This window comes from Thrips palmi, unplaced genomic scaffold (genome assembly GCF_012932325.1).
Source record: "Thrips palmi isolate BJ-2018 unplaced genomic scaffold, TpBJ-2018v1 HiC_scaffold_4, whole genome shotgun sequence".
NCBI classification, from domain to species: domain Eukaryota; kingdom Metazoa; phylum Arthropoda; class Insecta; order Thysanoptera; family Thripidae; genus Thrips; species Thrips palmi.
The window spans coordinates 8,818,137-8,827,053 of NW_023144631.1; positions in this window are offsets into that span (position 1 = coordinate 8,818,137).

The window sequence follows — 8,917 nt, forward strand, 5'->3', positions numbered from 1 at the left end:
TCCCTCCGAGTTGTCAAACCCTAAGTGCGCGTCGCGTTAGCGAGTCATTATTCAAAGAGGGAGCTCCCGCGCACCGCCTTCGCTCTCTCTCCTCCTCTCTCTCTCTCTATCTCGCGCTCTCTCTTCTCATCATTCCGTCCCCCATCCAATCCGCCACCGCGCCTACGTGTTAATTGAAAACAAAGTGTACTGGCGCGCTTTTGTTTTCTGTTTCCGTCCTTTATAGCTATTGCTTCTGTTCCGTCTTTGTCCCTCCACGTTTTGTTTTTGTTTCTGTTTTTGTTTTCTTCCCGCCTGGAAAATGGAACGGCATTAGGCACGCGCGCAGGGCGGCGGGGCGGCAGGGCGCAGGTGGCGCCGCCGTGTTGTCTTTCCGAAGCTCGGCGCGTGGCGCGCGCAGGGCGCAGCGCGCTGCCGCTCCGGCGAATCGTTTTTAAAAACAAAAACAAATCTGGGCGCCGCCGCTGCGCTGCTTCGCTGCTTGCTCGCCGGGAGGAGGGAGTGGCGGCGGACTAAATGGAGTCGGCGGTGGTGGAGTTACTCCACTGGAGTTGGCTGCATGAACAAAGTCCAAAGTAAATGGGGAGTGCTGCGCGGCGAGGCGCTGCTGCTCGCTGCTGCTTGCTGCTGCTGGGAGCGACAGGGAGGGGCCGCGTATATTGGAGTGCTGGTGGTGCTGGTGCTGGTGGTGCTCGCGGTGGTCGGGGCCGCCAGCCCGCCAGCCCGTCTGGGCGCGGCAGTGCATTGCCGGTCAGCGCCAAAAAACCACCGCCGCCGCCTTCATCGGCCTGGTGCAGCAGAGGCCTCGGACACCGCCCGCTGATGCTGTCCCAGGGTACCAGGCTCTCGTTTGTGGGCGGGCCGCCTGGCTGCGTGTTGCCTACCTGCGGGTGGTGGCGACGGTGCAGCAGCGCCCCAACTTGGCCCACTTGTCGCCCCAAACGACTGCGTGCGCGCTGCGCGCTGCGCGTCTCAGGGCTCCGGACCGCTGCGGCTTTCTCCCAACTTGGGAATTAATCGATTCCAACACCGGTTCGACGGGCCGCCACTTTGGGCCGGCAGGTGGGGCGTGGTGGGGCGGCGGGGCGCTAAGGGCAGTTTGGGCGGCGGGGGCGGCGGGCGAGAAAGGAGGCCTCCTCGAAGTTGGTGCGGGCGGCGGGGCGGCGGGGCGGCGCAAGGGGCGGCGCAGGCGGAAGGCGCGAGTGAGATGTTTACCAGTCATTAGACGGGGCGTGCGCGGCAGGCCGCCGCCGAACTGCGCCCCGCCGCCCCGTCTCTCTCGCACCCCCACGGGGCGCGTCGTGAGTGCGAGGGAGACAGAGCGGCGAGGGCCCCGTTGGGAAGCAGCCTGCGGAGCGGCGCGGCGAGGAGCGGAGCGAGCGGAGCCCCCTTATTACGCCCGCCAGTAATTTGTTTGACATGATCCGCGGCACGCCGGCACGCCCCCGCCACCAACACCTCCCCTCCCCCTCCCCTACACTCTTTCTGATTTTTCTCCGCGTCGCGCCCTCGACGGCGCCCCCTTCGGCGTGGTAACTGGCACCCCGGTCCAGCCATATCTCTCTCTCACACTCCCTGAGGTCGCGTGTCCTGCTCGCGGCACTACTTGCTGTGCCGGGGGATGCAGGACGCGCGCGCGCCAACGTTTTCGCGGCGCCCATTCGGCGTCGTCGAACCACACGGCGAGGGTTTTAGAGAGGGAGGGAGAGATAGAGAGAAGGAGGGACAGCCCCCGCCCAGGGTAGTGGTGGCGGCGCGGGTTCTATCCTCTTCTGTATTTCCCTGCGAGCCTTCCTTTGAAGCCGGCCGCGGGCCGCGGGCCGCACGGCAGCGTTCCTTTTAAGCATTTTCCCATCGGTGTGTGTGTATGTGTGTGAGAGTGAGGGGGTGGGGGGCTGTCTGCAGGGATGTTTATTCATTGGTGTTCGTGGCGGTCTAGCAATCAGGCCCCAAGTGCAGCAGGCCGAGCAGGCCCAGGGGGTGCCGCTCGCCGCCCGCTGCGTGCTCGCCGTAAGGGCGGCATGGCTCTGACATTTGAAAAAATAAAATAAAATGAGAGTTTTCCCCGCCACCGCTGCCGCCGCCGCTACCGCCCTCTGGGGGCCGCACGCCGTGCCCGGCGTTGGATCGTTTCCCAATGGGGCTCGCGGCTCGCGCCAAAATCCGCCCGAAGCCGCGCCGGCTCTGCAAGGCTCTGCCTCTGCTGGGAGCGGCCACAGCGGTCGGCTGCCTGGCTGCCTGCTGCAGGTGCCACCGCCTTGTCTCCGCCTTCTGCTGCTCCTCCTCTGGTGCTGGCCTCGGCTCGCCTCGAGGCGCGGGGCTGCGGGGGCGCGGCGCGTCGGAGATTACACCGCCACACCGCGGGGCTGGCGGCTCTGGTCTCTGTTATTGTTGCGCGAGGTGACGAGACGAGGCCGCCGGTAAAGTAAACGCTTAGCGAGTTTTTTGGCGCGATAGTGGACTCCCCCCCCCTCCCCTGCGCCCTGGCGGACTTTTGCCTGCCGCTGCTGCCGATGGCTTCGGCCTATGGCTGCGTTTGGCGCGTCATGGCCGCGCTGATGTAGGAGGCCTCTGGACTGGGCGCGGCCTCGGCGGGCGCCCTGCCAGCACTGCCAGCGGCCAGGAGAGCCAGGACGACCTCGCGTCACACCAATCACCGAGGCCGTCAACGCGGCCGTGTGTGTGGGGACGCGTCTCTGTCGCGCCGCCGCGCCGCCGCCTGCCCGCCCGGAGTGTGATTTACAATTTAATCAGGCGAAAGAAGCGCAGTGCCAAGGGCAGCCATCATGTTGGCGCGGCTGGCGTCCGCTGCTCCCTCGATCTTCTCGTCGCCGTTTCGCTTTTCCCTTCTTCTTGGCGTGTTTCGTTGCGATGCATGCGCGCGTCGGTCTTTGCCACGGCGTCCGTTGATCCGTTGCCGGCGGGCCGTGCCGGGCTGGGCTGGCCTCGGCGCTGCCATCGGGCTGGCCGACCTGCCGGTGTGGCCCAAGACGGATCGTGTAGTCGCTGGCCTTTGCTCCATTCACATTCAAATCCTGCCCCACTCCCCGCCTCGCCCCGCCCTGTCCGCGCTAGCTCGGCTAGTCCGCGCGCCCTGGATCCCGGGCCGGATCTCCATTTTTCCTATATTTTCACCCTCGATGACTCCACAAAAGCCGCGGTGATATTGCGCCCCGCTGCTGGCAAGCCAATTTATGGGGAGAAAAATAACGGGGCCGAAAGGGACCCAGTCAATATCTTTGTGGTTTCTCTGTAGTACTTGTGAAAAGAAAAGAGCACCGAAATCCATAAATAGAGATGCGAATCTTGGCGGGTCCTTGGCAAGGTGTGTGCCGGCCGGGCCGAGGGCCGGGCCGAGTCCAGAGGCCGTGGCGGTCACCGCGCTCGTGCTCGCGCCCCTCCCGTCCACTTCTTTATCTCCCCGCCACTTGATGCCTGCCTCCCTAACCCCCTGGGCCGTCCGCTCCACCTCCCTGCCCCCCGCCCTGCCCCTCCATTCCGCGTCGCGCAGGAAAATCTCAGCTCCGGCCGAATCCGCCCGCCTTTTTCCCTGCTTTTCTCCACCCGCCGTGTCGGGCCACGCCGTGCCGTGCCGTGCCCTGCCGGGCCGTGCCGTGCCGTGCCGGGCCGGGCCGGGCGTGGAGAGCCAGGCTTCCCTACTCCGCTGCTTCGGCCCCTGCCCCACCGCCGCCTCCTCGACCTGGCTGTACTACAGCTCCCATGTTTTTGTTCATAACCGGGATCTTGTTGGGCTGCGAAGGAGCACCCCGCGCGCCCGAGCGCCAGTGGGGCGGCGGCCGTGCTGGCGAAGGCATGGCGAAGGGTGAGGAGAGGAAGGGGGAGGGGGGGGGGACTCGCCGTGAGGTTCCCAGCAACGACTCCCCGGGAAATATCCCTCCAACGGCCCGGGCGCGCTCCTTCCCGAACGCAATGACGGGGGCACTCTCAGTTTCCGGTCGTGGCGGGAAAAAGGGGTCGCCATCTGGAGGCAGCGGTATTCGAACCCTGGGCCGGCGAGGGTAGTGGTCTCCGTGGCAAGCGCCGCTCGGCGCCGCTCCTTCCACGGCGCGGTTTTCCCTATTTCGGTCGCGCCCCCCGGTGCGCCTCGCCTCGCTCTTTTTCGGCCCCTGGCTTGATCTCGCGGGGCGAAGAAAATAAAAAGTAAAAATGGCGGAACGGAATGGGATGCGGGCTTGGCGGGGTGGGCCTGATACGGCCTTGTCACCACGAGGCAGCGAGGCAGCGCTCGGCCGGCCTAGCCAGCCGCCCCGCAGAGCCCCGGCCTGCCCCGGCCGTGCCGCCAAGCCGCGATGGATCGGCCGGCAAACACTCTGCGCGAATAATCCGAGCGGGAAACGGGAAACGCGGTGGATGAGGCGCGGGCGGCGCGCAGTGTCAACACGGCGTGGCCCTGCCTCGGCCCTGCCTTGGCCCTGCCGCCTCGCCGCTCCGTCTCTCTCGCTCCCACACGGGGCGCCGCACGAGTGCGAGAGGGACAGAGCGACGAGACCCCTGTTCGCGATCATCCTGTCGGCGAGCAGGCTTGAGCCCGGATTTTTCGGCTGCCCTACCCCCTTCCCGCTTGACAACAAGACCGCGGCCTGCTTCGAGACGCGTCGACGCGTTCCGGCATCGCGGGCCGATCCGATCGACAAACACTCGGCCGTGAGGGCCTTGAGGAGGCGGTCGCGGTGCTGCACCTGCAGCAGGCCGTGCTTGTCCTGCTCGGGCACCGCCTGCCTCCAAAGGACGCGCCTGTGTGGCGCACTGCGCCATGCCGTACGGGTCCTATTCTGGTGGCGTCCCGCCCCGCCCCGCCAAAAGGTAACGGGACAACGGTCCTGGCCGCCCCGCCCCAGCTAGCCCGACCTCGCCATGAAGAAAATGACTTTTTCCTCGTGGCTCTTGCTGCCCTTGCCGGGCTGCTCGAGTCGGGACGGCGTCGTAAACCGGTGTGTCATCAGGCTGTTTGCCCCCCCCCTCCCCTTGCGACCCGCATTACGCGCTTACTTAACGTTATTACGCTAATAGTTTTCTCGTAAAAGGAAAACGCACCGCCAGAATTTCCGCGTCCGCGTCCACAGGGTTTCGGTCTTTCGGATTGCTGTGGCCTGCCATTGCTGCTTTTGAAATGAAAACTCTGTCTCTTTTGTTGACTGTTTTACACCCGCGGCGTTTTCCTTTTGTTCATGTTGACTTTCATTCCGCATTTCCCGCGCGTGTTTTTGTCGTTTTTTTGTTGTTTTTGTCTCCCCCGTTGACTTTGTCTCTTTTCTTCCCCCCATTCTCTGCTCGCTCTTTCTCTTTTTTGTCGAGTTATTCCGGCGCCACCCCATTAGGGCCGGGCATTGATGCATGCCGACCGGGCCGACGGGCCGAACTGCCGACGGGATGCGGCCATTTGAATAGCGAGCGAGAGAGACAGAGAGAGCGACGCGCCGGCCGAGCGGGCCGAGCGCGAGGCGGCACGCGGCACAAAGAGACCGGATTAATGTATGGACGCGGAATTTAATTGAAAAGCCACCCCTCCCCCCATCGGGCCCATCGGGTTTGCGGAAACGACTAGACGCGGCCGACTTGGCGCGCGCGGCCACGCCACCGCCACACCGCCGCGCTTTTACTCTTTGCTGTCGGCATGTCGGTCAGCGGGCCCACGAGGAAAGAAACAAAGTGAACGGAGCTGGAAAACTGCGGGGCGGGGGCGGGGGCGGGGCGCTGCTGCCACCCTTCTTGTCCCAGTGGGTGGCGCTGCCGCGCTGCCACCCGCTCCTATTTCTGAACTGGAAGGGCTTTGGCTTGTCGGGCGGCGAGTAGCGCGACCGTGCCGCCAGCCCGGGCACCCCGGACACCCCGGACAGCCCGGACACCGCGGGCACGGCGGCGGTGGCGCGGAAGTCTGCGCGAAGAAAGGGGTCAGGGCCGCCGTGGCTGAGGCCGGACTCACTAACGGCATGCCCAGTGTTGCTGTTGCTCGCCGACGTGCGTGCCTGGCTGGCTGGCTGTTTTATTGTTTCCAAATTAAATTGTTTCCGCCAGTCACTGCATCCTCATTCTCATCGCGCGGCACTAATGACTGCAGCGGACTCGGCGGGCGGAGATACAGCCCCCTCCCCCAACCCCACCCCTCCTACTCGCCAAACAAGTAGCGTGGCGGTGGCGGAGGCGCTGCCAGCAGTCCTGTAGTATACGCCTTGGCAACTTTTTGAGTTATCGGCAAACTTCCGTTGAGAGGAGCGGGCGGGCCGGGCGGGCCGGGGCGGGCCGGGGCGGGCGCGGCGGAAATTTCAGGGAGGTTGTTGAATACTGGCGTCATAGAGCCCGAGCCCCTCATCATGAAGTCATCATGGACTCACAACTGCCAGTCGGGCGAGGCTGGGCGGGGCAGGCTGCTGTGTCTTGGCCGCCTTGGCCGCTGCTGCCGCGAGGGGGAGGGGGCGGGGGCGTCGAGTGCTGGCAGTGCTGGCTGTGGCGGAGGGAAGCACGCCGCATCCAAGGACGTCAAGGACGTCAAGGACGTCGAGGACGCCGAGGACGCCGCGAAGCCTGGGGCGGTTACGCGGCACGCGGCCAGCTTGACCTCGTTCTTGGCGGACTGCAGGTCTCTCGCTCCCTCTCCGCGCTGCTCGCGCTGCCAGCCCGTCCCGGCCAATCCCCCGCAGCCCGCGCTTGACAATCCCCCGCTCCCCTCCCCCTGCCGGCGTTACTTTCATCAAACTTGGCTCTCACTGGGCGCGCGCGACGCGCCGCGACGCGCCGCTAAGTCCTTAGAAAAACACGACCGTCGCCCCGAACGCCTTAATGAAGTCAGGTTGAAATAAAAGATGGACCGTTTTACGCAGTCTTGGCGCCGCCGCCTTTCTCTGTCCGCGTCCCTCGTCGTCGTCCCCCGGCGCTCATCATCAAGTCGGCAGTAAGCCGCTCCCCCCTCTCTCTCTCTCTCTCTCTCTCTCTCTCTCTCTCTCTCTCTCTCTCTCTCTCTCTCTCTCTCTCTCCCCCTCTCCTTTTCTCATCTCCAGTCTCCAAGAAATGGAGGTCGGCGAGACTGGCAGCCCTGTAATGACCAGGACATGCCCTCGGGGGGCACGGCCAGGCACGGCCTTCGCGGTGTAGCGGCGCACTGGCGCACTGGCGTACACACTCGCTCGGCGCCTCACCTCGCAGACCGCCTCGCAGACCGCCTGCCACCTGCTCGGCGCCTCGAGGCTCGCCGTCGGCCGCCAGTGGAAGCGGAGCCAAGCGAAGCCAAGCGAAGCAAAGAGAGGAATAAAGCAAGGCGGTAATGCCCCTCCCCGCGGCCAGGAGCGGCGAGCCTGGCCCGCAACGCAGGCGGGTGCGGCGGGCTTGCCTGCCCGGCACTCCGCAGGCGGCGGGATCGCCTGTGGCGTAGCCCGTCCCGCAACGCAGGCGGGTTCGGCGGGCTTGCCTACCCAGCGCTCCGCGGGCGCCTGTGGCGTAGCCCGTCCCGCAACGCAGGCGGGTTCGGCGGGCTTGCCTACCCAGCGCTCCGCGGGCGCCTGTGGCGTAGACCGTCCCGCAACGCAGGCGGGTTCGGCGGACTTGCCTACCCAGCGCTCCGCGGGCGCCTGTGGCGTAGCCCGTCCCGCAACGCAGGCGGGTTCGGCGGGCTTGCCTACCCGTCTTTCCGCAGGCGGGAAAGGCGCTCGGAATGATGTAGGGATGTAGGAGGAAGCAGGTCGTTGGTGGCTTCCTCCTCGGCGACGGACTGCGGCGACTCGGCGAGATCGTCATCCACGCGCCCCGCCGTCGCCTTGGCGTCGCTGCGTCGCCGCGCCGCTGCGACGAGCGAAAGGGGCATGGGGAGGGCAGGGAGGGCGCCGCGCGGGACGGGAGCGGAGTGGCTTGGACCGGGGGAGTTTCAAGTGTTTGCTGTGGACCCCACCCACTACAGTAGCTGTTTCGGTTTATTTCCTGCTAGGGTGCGTTTTTTCCGGGTCCACTACCAATATTCTAGCCCACTAACGCTATGAAAAGGCGTTGATATTCGGTTTCAACGAAAGAAAAATGAAAAACCTCCTTCATTTTTCTTCTTTTTTTTGTAACTTTTGGTGAGTCAGTGTGAGCCAGCGCGAAGCGAGCGACCTTCGGGAATGGGAAAAGCGGGGCGTTTCAATATAAATGAGCAAGCGGCAGCGAATCAAGAATGAGCAACGTAGCGGGGCGGGCAGGGCAGGGCAGGGCAGGGCAGGGCAGGGCAGGGCAGGGCTGGAGCGATGGAGAGCCGCCCGCCGTGGCGCCGTGGCGGTGGCGTGGCTCGGCGGGCCGTTTTGGCGCCGCGGCAGCAGCAGCAGGGGGGAGTTCGAGTAGGCTGGGGCGTGGCGAATCTTGTTTCAGGGCTGGGGGCGCAGGGCGCAGGGAACAGCGGCCGCCGGGCCCCAAGGTTCGCTGCGTGCGCGGCCCCCTGCCCTTTGCTGCTCCCTGCCCTGACGGCCCTGCCCTGCTGCTTGAGGAAGGCAGGTCAAAGGGACGGCCCTAAGGACAAGGCTGTACGCCAGCCATGATAATGCGCGCGCCTCTGAGTGAATGTGTGTGTGTGTGTGTGTGTGTGTGTGTGTGTGTGTGTGTGCGTGTGTGTGAGGGCGTGCGGCCCCGGGGGCACGGTCGGATTCCTGTACGCTGACCCCATTCCCCATTCGGGCTTCGGGCCTTCGGGCCTTCGGGCCTTCGGGTGGGCCGGCCGGCGGTGGTTAAAGTTTGCCGATCACGCAAAAAGTTTTGCCGAATTTCGGGGATACTTTAGCCAACAGTGCTAACACAGCACTGCAAACTCTGTCCGCTGCCACAGCGACACTGTAACGCCCGTGCAAACACGTTCGCTACGGCCGCGGCCCATTTAGGGCCCGGCCGACGCGCAGGAGAGCAGCTCCGTGTTCCAGCAACCTTTTTCGTGTTTCGCCTC